This window comes from Nannospalax galili, unplaced genomic scaffold (assembly GCF_000622305.1).
Source record: "Nannospalax galili isolate Female #2095 unplaced genomic scaffold, S.galili_v1.0 scaffold150, whole genome shotgun sequence".
NCBI classification, from domain to species: Eukaryota; Metazoa; Chordata; class Mammalia; order Rodentia; family Spalacidae; genus Nannospalax; species Nannospalax galili.
This window is the reverse complement of record NW_008329320.1, coordinates 4186769-4202506: the sequence shown is the minus strand read 5'-3', so window position 1 is coordinate 4202506 and position 15738 is coordinate 4186769. Positions and strand designations below refer to the sequence as shown.

At 39.9% G+C, this 15738-nt stretch overlaps 1 protein-coding gene across 2 annotated transcripts in view; it reads left to right on the top strand.

Annotated features, from left to right (window-relative positions):
* Positions 1 to 1396: 1396 nt before the first annotated feature.
* Cdh6 (cadherin 6) overlaps positions 1397 to 15738 on the top strand; it is a 149808-nt gene continuing 135466 nt past the window's right edge. Inside the window, exon 1 of one of the 2 annotated variants that reach the window (XM_008835591.3) lies at positions 1397 to 1580. The gene's annotated coding sequence lies outside the window, so the exon portion shown is untranslated. Of the gene's footprint in view, positions 1581 to 1734; positions 1863 to 15738 lie in introns of those variants that run through there. The other variant, XM_029564773.1, reaches the window with a different exon arrangement.

Genomic DNA, 15738 nt, shown 5'->3' with positions numbered 1-15738 from the left:
TCATCCTCTCCCCACAACATTTTAGATGACTGCATGAAGGGAACATGTCCAGCCTCCTTTTGGTAAACTGAAGGCAACTCTTCATTACACAAATGTTTTCAAGGAGAAACAAAGTCTTCCCACCATCCATGTGCAGAACATCTGTGCTAAGACCATTCCACACATAATTCTTTGAAGCACTGGCTGCCTAGAGGAAATACTTTGATTTGGGCTTTATTTAAATGCCTAAATTTCTATTAGAGACACAAAAGATTTTCTAGTAAGAGCCCTCTTGGGAACAACACCAACCTCTACCTAGTTAAATCACTCAGAGGCCAAGTGCCTGGAATTTCTTAGAGCACTGTGCAGTGAAAATCTTCCCAAGAGCTTGCAGCATGCACAGACAGCTGGCTTGGAATGTAACTGACCCGAGGTGAAATCACTGTCATAATTAGATTTAATTTTCCTACTCCAACAGTGCCTGACTCCAACATGTCTATACCCCCTATGTAGAAAACTATTATTCTCCTTCAACAATACTTTGACGTATTTGCAGCTTAGTTCCTTCACGGAAGTCACTTCTTCGCAAGTATAAATATAGCCAGCCATTCAGACAGCTATGTGTACCAAAGAGTTTAAAAAAGAGGTTATCCTACTTCGGTAACTTTCCAGAAACATCTTTAAGCATTAAACAGGTCTTAAATATCATTATGCACCCTCTTCTGCAAGTTTAATGTATCCTTTTATCAGCTCAATTAGAAAGAGAGAGCCGTTAAGACCTTGGTGAGCCTGGAGGGTTTGGGTTTGAACCGTTTCTGCACGCCGAGGGAAGTACAGCTTCGTGGTACAATACCCTGGGGTTACCCGCTCCGAAACAGTTCCGGAGCTCGAGCTCGTGGGGCGACACAAAGCCCTGTCTCCCTAGGAGAGAAGCTAAGACGTGCACGAATCTGTGTGCTTGCTTGTGCTTGTTTATGTTGTAAAGAACGGCCGTCGGTATTATCTCAGGAGACCTGGGTTATTTTATACATGTGCATGTTATGAGTGCCATCTCACCAAACCGGCCAGCCCTTAGCGCCACGCTGTACCGAGTCCGCAGGAATCCTAATTGACTGGTCGATTAGAGGAGAACATCAGACCGTTGCTGATAATTGTACAAGGTGCATTTTGAGAGCACAGAAGAGAGATCAGATAGAACCGCACAAGTTCGCAGTATGTCTTGAGCCGCCCCCCTCCCCCCAAAATATTAAATAAATACGAAGAAAAAGGAAGGGAAAGCCTTGGGCTGCGGGAGTGTTCCAGAGAGCGAATTGCTCAGGACTTCAAACACTGGGAGTCATTCTGTCAAGGGGAGGGGGCGGGCGGGGGCAGGCACTGGGCCTCGGTAACAAAGTCCTCCTCTCTTTGCTCCCTCCCACTTCATTCACTTGCAAATCAGTGTGTGCCCACAAGAGCCAGCTCTCAGGAGCCCTTAACCTTCCCATCCCGGGAGCTGCAGTTTCAGCCGCCGCAGCTTGAACGCCAGAGCCTGGGACCGCGGCGGAGGCGAGCGCAGCCTGGGCGAGTCACAGGGTCTCCCGGGCGCAGGAAGGCGAGCAGAGGTGGGTTCGGTCTCTGTTGGTGATGCGGGAGGGTTGTGCATGCATTTTCCTTTTTTTTTTTTTTTTTTTTTTTTTTAATTCTGTAGCGTTGATAGAAGCCAATCAGAGAAAGCGAGTCCTCTCCGCCCGGTGTCTGCCGCGCGCTGGAGTTGGGAGGGATGCTCAGCTGCGAGCCGGGGTCCTGGCGGGCGCGCGGGTCCCGCTGCGCTGGCGGCGCTGCTGCCCCTACCCAGGACCGGCGCCGCTTCCCAGGGAGCCTGGGCGCCGCTCCTCCGCCTTCTGGTAAGACCGAGCCGCCTCGGGGCTTGCGGGGGTTGCAGGGAACACGGCCCCGGGAGAGGAGCCTGCGGGCGTGCTCTCGGCGGGGCTGGCGGAGGCTGCCAGCCGAGCTCCGGCTTTGCAAAGTTGGCTGGTCAATCACCCAGGGCGCTGGTGCGTGCGAGACGGGTGGAGCCGTTGGGGACTTGATTTATTTCCACCTGCCGGACATTGCAAAGGTCTGTGTGATGATTCCCCCGGCTGAGTTAAGGTTTCTTGGGTTTGAGAGTCACGCAGAAATTCAGATAGTCTGAAAACTCTGGAACGCTCCCAAGAAGGAAAACTTAAAGAGATGGTTTGGCTCAGAGAATGGAGCTAAAGAAAACTGTTAGCTTGCATGTTCTGGGCAATGCCTGCCGGCTTGTGTAGGACAGAAATGCTTAGGTTGCAAGGCAAGTCCAACACTGGACTCCGAAAATGGAGCACACTGTCCAGGGAAAAGTCATGTGGAAGACGCAGCTCGCTTGTACTCTTGCACGGCTGGCCAGACACGAATCGAGATAATGCCTTCCTCGACTGTTTGGAGAACAGATCCGGTGCGCCTTATTTTAGGTGTCAGATGCAAAAAGCGGAGCCCCTAACGCGTTCGTTTTGATTTAATAAAGGAGGCTCTTGTGACGCTGTATACTGCAGCAGTCACGGCTAGGGTTACTTCCTCTGTAGTTAGATATTCTCCTGCCAAGAGTTGCCGTCCATCTCGAGATGGGAGATGCTGGCGAGGTCAATATGGTACTGAGAAACGTCGTCGCAGCTGCAATAAAATCCATATTTTATGGGAAGTTACATGCAGGTCTCTGGTTATTTGAGGGACTGGTCGCCTAAGTTAACTACTACTGAGAACATTCAAGGACCAAGAAGTTTAATCATGTGGAACATCCACACATTTCTCTCTCCTACTCATTTTGCTGTTGCTCTGTGAAGACACCGTAATTATGGTGGTCACTATAGACGCGTATCAGCCCGGGTCTCTGGCCTAGCTTCACTTTCACTTACTGGTCACATAGTGTGGACAAGAAGCGGTTTCTCCTGCAACAGTGTGGTTGGAGGTACTTATGTGTTCCACCCCCACCCCACCCCCTCCGTGGTTAATTATCCAGGGGGTGCGAGTCACTCCCGGTGATGGTAAAGGAACCTGGGCTGTGCCTAGTTAATGCACAACTCCAGAGAATGAGAAGCAAATGCGTTCCTGTGAATGCTGCCCAATCTTTTTCTGTTGACAGTTTTACCTGAAAAAGGAAAAACCCTTAGGAGTCTTTCTGCTCTAGGAATGAGAAAACTCTCTTCCAGATTAGCTTAAGCTTGGTTCTCCTACCTAGCACTTGCATGGCTCTGTGTTTGCCATTTTAGAGAATGGGAAGACCAGTTGTATGCAGAAAGGGGATACAAAGAGATTCATGATGTCACCAAGAGGGCAAAGTGCACAGAATCTCAAAAGAAATCCAGCAGTTGATTCCAAGATACAGTCACAGAGAATGGCAGCTCCCTCCCTTTTTCTCTTTGCTGCATTCTGATGAACAAAATGTTGAGGTGAGTTAAAAGGTAGATCTCTTCTTGTCTAGTTTCATGGTTTGTGCCATACTTTGGAAGCAGGGGAAGTCATCAATCTCTCCAGAAAAATATGAGGCAACAGCACATTTCTGAAGGGAGGAGGCAATGATGTAGTTCCACGGTATTTGTCCACAATTATCTTCTGCTGCCATTAGGAGAAAGTGGCAGGCTGGTATCTCCACAGGGACTTCGAGCCCCTTTGCTAGCTGGCTTTTACACCAATTTATCGCAATTACATTTCTCAATGCTAACTCTGCAAAGATAATATATGGAACAAAAGCATTTTCTAGCAAGTTGTCTACTATCAAAAAAAAAAAAAATGTGTACCTTCCTTCCTCCACCCACCATTCCCATCAGCTTTGCAAGGAAAAATTTGCTGTGAGGCTTTCTTCTAAGAAAAGAATTATCTTGCAAAATGCTACTTGAGATACTTGCAAACAGCTAACATTTCTAGAAAGCACATCCTGGGCATCACATGCCACTTCCTTGCTATAGCAACAAGTTAGAACAGTAAGTTCTGAATATCTAATTAGGGGTCCTTGAGTGACTGCCCCATACAGGGATATTAAACAGAGATAAACTGTGCAAATATCTACCTTCCTTGGGCATATTGTGTGCTCTCCCTTTCTGGCCCTGCTTGCTTCATAGTCGTGAATGCCAGCATTCATAACTACATCTTTTCAGCTACCGAAACTTTCTTTTTTAGTTGGAAAGGACTAGCAGTAGCTCACTCCATGCCTTCCCCCACCGCAGCTGAATTGTAACATGGATTTTTCTAAGCTAATAAGAGCATATTAGCTTTTTCTCCATAGACAGGCCAATATTCTCCAAGCAGAACCCTGACATTCACACCAGAGCAAAATCATCAACTATCATTTTTGTAATTCTCTTGATGTAAGGAACTTATTAGGTGTTTTCATAATTTTCTAAGTACCTAGACCTTGGGTCATTGATCTCTGGTTCCAAATCAAAGCAGTGGCTAATTAATAAAGAATTTAACACTATCAAAATGATGGAAGATTTTCCTATTTATGACCTTGCCAGGATTTTACTTCCTAAATTCCAACTCAGCAACTAATGAGAAGGAGTTTAGAGCTATGACTTCAAAAACTCCCATGTGAGGAACTCCTACTACTAAAGAAATGTTTACAGGGAAAAAAATGATAATTTTTAGGGATCCATAAACATACAGAGGTTGGATTAAAATAGAGGCATCTAACATAAAGAAGATTCTGTTCAAATAAGCGTGGAGAGCTGGTTAAGGTTAAAATGCCCGTGTTACCCTTATTGTGGTTCTCCATGTGTTTTAGTTTTTCGCTGTGATGCATCACAGTGCCTTTTAGATAACCTGGTCCTTTGGAAAAACATACATTTTTATTTAGTGTGTGTGTATATGTGCATATGCCATGGCACAAGTGTGGAGATCAGAGGACAACTTACAGGAGTTGGTTCTCTCCTTCCATCATGTGGGTTCCAGGGATAGAACTCAGGCCATCAGGCTTGGCAGCAAATGCTTTTACGCACTGAGCCATCTTGATGGCCCTAGGTAACCTACTCTTTAAAAGCTCTGCCTAGAACTTGGAGTAAGAGAAGTTCTGTAGGGTGAATCAGCCTCTTCTGCTGACAGTCTGCAGGTTTCAACTTCCAATTTAAAAATCTGTCCTACAGTTTGAAATGTGTTCCAAATGAGATAACATCCTGCAGAAGCCACTTTCCTTATGCATCCTGCTTAGTCACTGCATCCATTCTTTGGGGTCCATCAAAATTAGGGTGTGGTTTATAAGAATAACAAGCAATGAGTCAGTCTGAATTGCCTTTTTAATAGTGTCTTAGCCTAACCATTGTTTACTGAGCCTGCCTCATTTGCTTCACAAAAAAAGGTGAAAATGTAGATAAACTTTCTGTGGCTTAATTTTTTTTCTGAATGATGATTCTTCAACACAAAGAAAGTCACGGTAACAGAAGTGCATACGAAAAGAAAGTTAAGCATCCACACACCCATTCACACACAGCACCCACATGTGAAAATGTTAGAGAAGGAATAGAGAAAGGTGGGCCAGGCTGATTTCATTTTGTTTTCTTTGAGTCTCCATTGAGATTTCTATCTTATTTTGAAGATAATTGAAAGAGTGAGGCACTTTCTTGGATCTACAGTCATATTTTTGTTTGAACTTACGTCTTATAAAAATTAACTTGCCTACAATTAGTTAAAGTTGCTATTCCTAGGAAAGGCTCCCTTTTTCAAAGCAGTCCTATAAGAAACTTCAGGGTATTTTTTCCTAACTATCGAATTAAATGAATATAGTCTTTGTAGCATTATCACCCCAATGCAGGAAGATAAGGAAAAGAGGTGAACATGCAAACAACCTTTCAAAAAGATGGCTCATTTACGACATAAGAGAAATAGGTTGTTCAAGCCAAAGTGGTTGGACCAAGAGAACCAACTTCACCCAGTAGTCTAACTGACGCACTGGACTATCCAGGGAACTTTCAACTCTTCCAGTAAAGACACTTGCTCAGAATGATTATTCTGAGTGCACCTTCATAAACATGAGTAGATAAGCAGGCAGAGGGTCTGTCATCCATTCCCACAGATTACTACAGATCATTCAAACTCATCTCACTATTTAATATCTTGACATGAACACTATTGAGTGCCAATTTCTGTGGCGATCGGATCACCTTACAGAGATTTATAAGAAGAGTTTAATTAAAATCAGAATGTTACTGTTAGAATTTGATTTGCAGTGTGGGTCAAAAACTTCTAGCAGATATGCAATGCAAGGTTCTAGAAGAGAACAATTTATGAAGAGGAAGATCATAATGCTAGCACACCACTCGGTCTGACTTATCTTCACAGTTCATCTTTCAAGAAAGAACTGTGCCTTTTTCTCTATAATTTCCTACATGAGTAGCTCTGACTGAAGATGTTTAAGAAACCTAATAAGTTATAGGAATGAAAAACAGCAAGGAAAGAATTAAACTGAGGACATGTCTGAATAACAGAGAGGTGAGTTTTATGTAAGATGAAACCATAAGAATCAAAATAGAATGAAATTTGCCATTTTTACACGGGATCTATTTCTTCCTCAGTACCATGGGATTTTAGGCACTATTACATCATTATCATGTTTATACCCACTACTGCTCTCTACTGTGGAGTGCAAACTTGGAAATCAACCTTTAAAAACATTACCTTCTAAAGGAGAGAATGCTGGGTGGGTCATAAATTAACCAAAGAGTGTTTTTCTTTAAAATGTGGTCAGAAATTCATCAGAATCATGAAAGTGTTTTCCTTAGAGCTTTAAAGAATAGCAACTCTTCTCCTTCTCTTTGTTGTCCTGCAAGTCAAATGGAGAGACTCTGTGTTCCTTTGAGGCCTGCAACACAAAATATGCAATAGTGATTCAGACAAAATATGCCATTAGCTGTTCATTTAGACTCTGCATATGTATAGCAGGATGAAAGACCAAGCTACCAAGGCACAGCACCCCCACATCCACACTTGGTATGGGAAAATTTTAAATCTACAGTATTGTTATTTATAAGTATTGGGCCAAGATTTTTTTTAAACCCACTGAATGCTAAGTTTAGAATTTTTGTATGTCTAAATAATAATGCTGGTAATGAACAATCAACTACATTTTACTGAGCTTTCCTAAGTAGTCACACACTGTCTTAAATATTTGACTTTATTTTTGTTTGCTGCTGGTGGTACTGTGGTCATGGTGGTGGTTCATTGGTTGGTTGCTTGCTTGGATTTTTTGAGAAACTGTCACTCTGTAGCTCAGGTTGGCTTAGAACTCACTATGTAGTCAAGGGTAGTGTCTAACACAGTGATCCTCCTGCCTCAGCCTATCACATATGAGGATTTCAGGCATGAACTACCATGCCTAACTGAAAGTCAGGGGAGTTTATTTATCAGTATAGGGATTTGAACCTAGGGCCCCATACAACTGCTCTACCACTGAGCTATTTCCATATGCATTTTGCATCATAACAATTACATAAGAAATCTAATACTTATTTCCTCTTAGCCCTTTTTGGGTTTGAATTTCCAGGGAATTTTCCTCTGAGCCAAGCACTTAATGAATGTGCTGTTAGCAAACACTTGTGATATCTTAGAAGTAAAAGTGTGACTCTCTGAGAATGCGGAGCAACAGAGGCCGTTGGAATGATTTGATTATTTTGACCAAAGCAAAGCAAATTTTACAGCTAAGGAAAATGTTTTTAGGTTATTCAATTTTTAATTACATTTGTAATCATACATCAGAGTTTATAAATGGTAAAAACCCTGTATGGGAGATTTGTCTGAACATAATTGTCTTCTCTAATCCTCAGAGACAGCTTCATGATGGAGGAAGTACTTCAGAAAAGTAGTTAAAGTTGATAGTCTTTCAGTTCACTGATGAGAAGGAATAGCAGCCTAACCTCATAGTACCTCTAAGGGCATGTAGGAATGACTTTTACAGTATGCACATAATCTGGACTAAAGACTTTTACCTATACTTGCAACTCAAAAGTTGCTGTTTATAATGTAAACAGTCTCACTGAGCCATGTAGTCCTTTTGTCCTTCAGGACACCCCCTTGCTCTCTGCCCAAGGTGGTGTGAGATAGAATATGAATGTGTGTATGCTTTATATACCAAAGTGCTGAAAGCAGCATGCTTTTCTCATTGCAAACAGTTAGAGAACTCTATTGTTATGTGTGTCATATTCCTGGTCTAGGGATCAAAGGGGAAGATTCTCTGATAAATAAGGGTAGATTCCCACTCTACTTCGCCATTTCATGCTGGAGATACTGTTTCAAAAAAAGAATGAGGGAAGCCTTGCTGGGGGGCACAGTTCTAAGAGACATCTGAGGGAATGGGTACTTGTCTGTTCAGGTCCACACTTGCTTTAGGAATGCTAAAAGTCAAGCTGTCTCCTTTTTAAACGTCACCATAATGTGGCTTAGAAATACCACAAGGACATCAGTCCCATCTTATCATATTGACAAATTCAATTATGTCCAAGGCAGTTGGGATGCTGAGTGAAAATGAATAAGAGTATTTTTATAGGGGCTGGGGAGATCACTCAGTAGGTAAAGTACTTGCTATACAACCTTGAGAACCTGAGTTCCATCCCCAGCACCCACATAAAAAGTTATACATGGTCCACACATGTAATCCAGCTCTGGGGAGGAGATGATCAGATCTCTAATTTCACTGATCAGCCAACTTAGCCTAATCAGATAACCCCAGATCCCAGTGAAGAGACTTTGGGAAACCAAGAGAGATGGTGTCTGAGGAATGACTGAGGTTGACCTCTGCCTTCCACGTGTTCACACACTAAAAGACTGCATTTATTGTCTTCCCTGTCTGTTAAGTAAAAGAAGTTATTTGCTTCTTTGTAACCACAGTTTTGTACATCATTACTATCACAATGCAGTATTTGTTCTGAATTATTTAAATGAAAAAATGTAGCCATGTAGTCCAGGCTGTCTTCAAACTCCCTGTGTACCTAAGGATTGCCTTGAACTCCTAATCCTCCTGCCACTACCTCCTGAGTGCCGGGATTATAGGCATGTGCCACCATGCCTGACTCTGAGTGAATTCTTTTCTAAGTAAAAATTCATACACAAATATACATAAGCCCACAAACAACAATGAATAAAAAAATAATGAGGGAAGGAGGTAGAAGCCTTCTTAACAACATGGTCACATTGTGTGTGACTGACATTGGTGAACCATTTTCATTATACTCTATTCTTTCTATTACCATCATTCAAAAAAGTCATGTAGTTCATCTAGCCATAAAGGAAAGGGTGGTAACTAGAAATATCATCAGATAACGTGATATATGAGAAGTACCTTAGAGACTCCATCCTATAGCCACCATTTGCATATCAGATAACTGATTGCCAGAAAGATGAAGTGACTTATCTATGGATATGCTAAGTTCATTTTGTTCCTTTATCTCTCTCTTTTGTACCTTGATTTCTAGTCTCTGGATGTTATTTCTCTTTGTCATTTCCACTTAATTCTACCATTAAAAATTAAAGGGGAAACTTCAATCTACAATATCATTCATATGTTCTGTGAAGGCACATATAAGGCAGTTTAATTATACAAATAAGGACGTAGTCTTCTATATCTTGTAAAAATCCTAATGCAAAAAAAAACAAAACAAAACAAAACAAAGTTTTTCTCCAAAATGTTTGGGGTTCAGATTATGTATTTTGAGGCCTGGTTTATTTGTAACAGCTTGATGGCAATTGTGAGTGAGCTTTATCCAAATAAGTGACTCTCCTGGATATTCAAAGTCAAGTGTCCATCTTTTAAATGAAAATTTACTAGTCATTGATCAGATATGAAAAATAATGGCAACTGATTGTGTATTTCATAAATCTCAATCAATTCCATTTTTAAACCTTAGACAATGACCTTCCTTTGAAGTTAAAATGTCAGTTCTTTCATGGAAGTATATGTATGGATAAATTATGCTGGGTTTTGCCTTGGCAAGATTAAAATCTGGCAAGCAACTCAATGTCAACTCTTCCCCCTTATAAAAAATAAAACTGTTAATGTTCCATGAAATCCAAAAGTCTTATAACCAATGGGTTGTATAATGAATAACTTCATATTGAAAAATGATCAGCTGACTTCTCTTCCTTCTTATTTGGATGAGCAAAAAGTAAAGGCAAACCATAACTACGGAACAGCCAAAACAACATTGAACTAACAGGTTATCCATGGGTACCTTAATGAACACTCATATGGGGCTTCAGCTGAGTGATAGTGCACTTGCTTAGCCTGCTGTAGCACCCCTAGCATGAGAGGTTCATTCCCCAGTATTGAAAGAAACCTTAGCAATATTAATACTAATATCTGGATTCAAAGTGGTATTTGACTATATTAACAAGTCCTCTAAAAATGTACTTTTCTAAGTGATAATCAGAATGAGTCATAAACACTGAGTTTTCCCAATTGATTATGTATAATTGATTATTGAGAAGACAATGACAAGTTCTGAAATATTTTGTTTATTATTTTTATTTTATGTGTATGACTGTTTTGCCTGCATGTATGCGTGCACCCACATCACTCAATGCCCGTGGAAGTCAGAAGAGGGCATCGAATCCCCTGGAACTGGAGTTAGGACAGTTGTTAGCTGCCGTGTGGGTACTGGGAAGTGAACCAAGGTCCTCTGGAAAAACAGCCAGTGCTCTGAACCACTGAGCCATCTCTCCAGCCCCAACAAACTTTATGTCTACTTTGATACACAAGACCAAACACAGTTTACCATAACCAAATCAATAATAAAATAAGTATCTTTTCCCCTAAAAGTAAACTTCATATAACTATGGGACAAACAAAAACTTTCTTAAGTGATGATTTGTGTTTTAATGTATACATTTTTGCTTTAAAAAGCAATGGCTTGGGTGGGGGGTATAGAGTATGCCTTTCAGTCATGAAAATAAACTCACATTTTTAACTGAAAGAATAAGAATGAATTTTATTAATCTGCTGTTATCCATCTTATACAATGTTTGAAACTGCTCATTTTCACATTCAACTGAAATATTCTAAGCTCTCCTTAGCAACAGGTTCTGATTTAACACTGGTGAGAATGGTGTGTGGTCAGACTAAGAAATCACCAATGCAAAGTGTTAAAGCTCACCATGACAATCATATCCCTGATGAATCCTAATTTGAACCAAGTCAAGCTTCTGTATCTCCTAGCAATTATTCTCAAATTAAACTACTTCTTTGAAAAGTATCTAGTTGGGATTTTGTCAGTGTTTCATGAAGAATGAATTTTACATGGTAGCCTTCTGTTATAACAATGCTAGTTTCACTCTCTGACTCATCTGTCTTTTTATCAAAACAAGAGTTGTTTGGGGGCAGGCCTAATTAAACCAACAGAAGGAAATAAGATCACTTAATTTCTGTCCTCCAGAGAAATGGGCTCTACCCCCTTTATTCCCAATAACAAAGTACCAGCTCTGCAGTAACTTTTGCATTCATAGAAAGCATGCTGACCTACCAGTCAACTGACTTTGAAAAAAAGTACAAGCATGCTAGATACAGGTCCTGTAAATTACATTTCTTCGTGTGTCACAATATTCCTTTTCTTCTTTAATTTTAACTCTAAGATACTCCACATTTTTTTGAAGGAGCACTGGAGTGTGTGTGTGTGTGTAAAGCAACTCCCACTCTTGAATTCAAATGGGTACATGCTTTATGCCCTGGAAAACAATGAGAGATGGTCACAGTAAAGGGTTGTGAAGGGCAGCATATCTGCTGATGATGGAAATGGCCACTTTCTCCCCAAACAGGATCATGAACAGGGCAGTGACTTTATTTAATATAGCAAATTTAAAGCTACAAAAGAGTAAAATGCTCTCAAGAGACTGAATTTAATGAGATATAATGAAAGAGTTTTATGTAATGGGCAGAAAGAGGAGAAATGATTGAAACCCAGGGCTGGATTAATTGGGCACTATAGAACAAAAGCTGGGTTTGTACCATGGATGTTCATTAATATAGCATATGTTTGCTTTCTAATTTGTTACTAAACTAAGTTTTTAAATTACTTACTTCCCCTTTTTTCTCTGTATGATAATCTTTTCATTATGACTGATTAGAGAAACCAGCCACAGAAGACAAGGACCTTGGTGTGTAATTAAGAAATATATACTAACATTCATGATGTTATGAAGAAGTATTTTTAAAGCCAGGAATAAAACTTGGATTGTTTTAAACTCAACAATTCAGAAAAGCAGCCATGAGACCATGTGCTAAGGAGGTGCCACACTTGTCAAGTACTTTCCAATTTAGTTTTTACCTGATTGACAATTGTTCCTAAGAATGATAGTCAGCAGAGACTTTGGGGGAAATCATTATTTGACTCTGCACAGTAAAAACCCATCTGAAGCAAACAGAAAATGCTTTTGGAATACATAGATCCAGGTTGGGGGAAATGAGAAAATGGTTTTAACATGTCACCATCCCATCCCATGATCAGAATTTTAAGATGTGGGTATCAATAGTAACTATGCACAGAGCAAGGGCTCACTAAATGCTTAGTGGGTGAAATTCACTTAAACTCTACAAAAGAGTCCTTAAATATTTTTCCAACTTATTTCTTTCTAAACTCATTCATACTAGTGAAATTATTATTTCTCTAGCCTGTGCTGCTGACTTAATTTTTAATAACTCTAACTCCTTTAAAGGGAGTCTATTTCACAGGGAACTCTATCAGTGGTGTCCTGAGAGCCAAGAGGACTGAGGTTCACAGGCTACCCAGCTTTTAAAACCAAGCCACCAGCCCTTTCCTTTCTCTAGGCAGACTTTTTATTAAAGTTGGTATTAAACATTGTTGCCTGGAGCCTGATTAACAATTTATGCTTTCCTAAGAAGATTAGTAGAAGTCTGTCATTTTGATTTTTTAATTCTTAATTTGTGTTTAGAAACAGAACATACTTCCAAGTTTATGCTTTCAATATGGTTACTTTTTCAGAAGCCAAACCTAAGTTAGAAATTTTCCTTCCCAAGACTTTTACTTTTACAGTTTTACTGTCCATGTGCATACTGTATTTTTCTCTAATAACTAAAGTATCTCCTTATTTGCTAAGTAAATTACTTTTTTCACTCTCATTTAAATAACCCTCTATGTTGTTTGTTCCTTAAGGAGAAAATAAATAGGATGATTGGGGGTAGGGGGGTAATGTAGCATAATAGTAAAAACTACTACTTAGAGAGCATTTTCTAAATTTTAGGCACTCTTCTAAAGATCATGTATAAACCTAATGTTCTCAACAAGGCTCTGAAGCAAATAGTGTCAGCCTTCTTAGTTTGTGAGATTAAACTGGGAACAGAGCAGTTCTGTACCTTTCCCCAAGGACCCACAGGTAGTATTTAGAATTTAAAATTAAATCCTGGCTTCCTTGAGAGGCCAGGCCACCTCAGCTGTTACATTGGTTTGCCCTTTATGCTTAATATGTAAGTATGCACATACGTGTATACATTATGTATTCTACTAATGAATGGATGGATAATAGATCAGACAGATGACAGGTGAGATAAATTCAAATGAGAGTGTCTCATACAAAAAATAAAATGTGTGGAAATATTATGCATATTATATGTATACATACATACATACATTTATTTCTCATGACTCAAAAACACAGTAAGAAAATTTATCTTTTCCTTTAATCCCTCAGTGAGTGTATCAGTCTATTCTACAGGTAAGGCCAACTAATCATAGCCTAAAGCAACAGATTTCAACCTCAGGAAGGTCTTTTAGCTTTAGGCCTGGCTCTTTACTTTTAATTTGAGTCAATCTTTTAATCACTTATTGTTGGTCCCAAGGGAACGCTGGTAAGAGTGTTTGGAAGATTCAGATTCATTATTCATTAATTTATTCATCTCATATTTGTTGAGAACCTCAGTTCTGGAGAGACAGGCAGAGGTGAAAGAACGTACACCAGCCATGTGGGGGAAATGGGTCCTGTCTTTACACTCTGTTCCAGGCCCACAATGCCTGGTTTCCATGTAATGACTAGGACATATAGTGTTCTTATATTGTCCATTCTTGAACCTTTACATCCTACATAAACAGAGAAATTAGCATTCAGTCAGCTGACATTATGGTTAGCAAGGCTTCTGTTCATTTTCAGGTTAGTCTTTTGATGTCTTGACCAGCTTAGCGAATAATATTACCCCCATCTTCTTCACCACCAAAAACTTAATATAGTTTTAGATTTTTGACAGTGTATTTCAGAATATTTTTGTGGTATTTCTTCCTTTAATCCCTACCATTTGCACAATATATGACTTTTCCATTAAAAAAAAGAGAAATACATTTCATCAAGAAATCATTTTACACAAGAAAACTAGCTGAAACTTCAGATTTATAGTGATATTTCTACTCAATTCAATAACCATTTAATAAATAATTTTATGTAAAGTGTGATGGTGCCACATGCTTTGATATTATGTCGGGTTGAGAAGGCATTCAGTTACAATATGACTTAGAAAGTTTTTTTAGAAACATAAATAGACATTATGTCAAGAATGGAACAGTTCGTCTTTTGGAGGATAGAGTGGAGACAAGGTCTCACTGTGCAGCATGGGCTAGCCTGGTACTCACTATATAGTCCAGGCTAGTCTTGAACTTACCATCATCTTGTCTCAGGCTCACTAGTGCAAAGATTACAGTGTGTGCCACCACAGCTGGCTGGGATTGTTTTGGTCATGAAATAGTTTAGGATAGACCGTTGCTAAATGTAGAGTTGACCCCAAACTCAGCATATACTCAGCCACTGTAAAACTGTCCTGATGGCTGAACTCCCACAGTATCCTCACTCATTTTCTCTTGGTCATTTGAACTTCAGGGAAAAGGTCATGGCTCTGCTTCCCTCAGCTTCTCCTAACCTCCACCCCCTAGCTCTTTTGACTGCAAGATTATGTTATTGTGTTTCCTTAGTCTCAGTGAATCTGTCACTTTGTCTTTTCAAAAAATCTCTCAGTCTCACCCACCAAATGCTGAAAAAAAAGGTCACTGGGCTGGAGAAACGGCTCAGCAGTTGAGAGAACTGGCTGCTCTTACAGAGGACCTGGGTTCAAATCTCAGCACTCACATGGCAGCTAACAACTATCCATAACTCCAGTTAACAGGGGATTTGATGCCTCCATGGGCATTGCATGACACGGGTGCACTTACACACATGCAAGCAATACACGCATACATTTTTATTTTAAAAATAAAAAAACAGAACCGAGAGCACTGAATCTTACTTTGAGCACTAAGACCTAGCAGTGCCTTTGACAAATGGCAAGAACACATTAAATGCTGGTCAAAAGAACGAATGGAGACTGCTCATTTTGACACTTTGGGCTGCATTTATATGCTTTTACATTATTCATGCTGCATGTTAGTTTCCTTTCTAGTAATTAGAGTTCCTTTAGATGCATTGTGGGGATATTCTTTACAGGCAAGGAGTTGGCACTGGCCTCCTGAACTGTCCAAAGAGGCCCTCTCAACAGGAGGAAGATATCTCTCTCAATTCCCTGATACAGTTTTTATGCTTTTGACCAAATGTCAAAGAACAATAACAGAACCAATAACCAATGGATCTCCTAACAGAATAATTAATGTCTTAGCTGAATACATTCATATATTTTTGGTTGGTCTACCCTACAGCATAAAATTGTTACAGTTTTTTTGTTTGTTTTACATGCTCATGTTGGAAATTGTAACTGTATAGTTTTTCTCATAGACACAGACTAGTATGATAAACCTT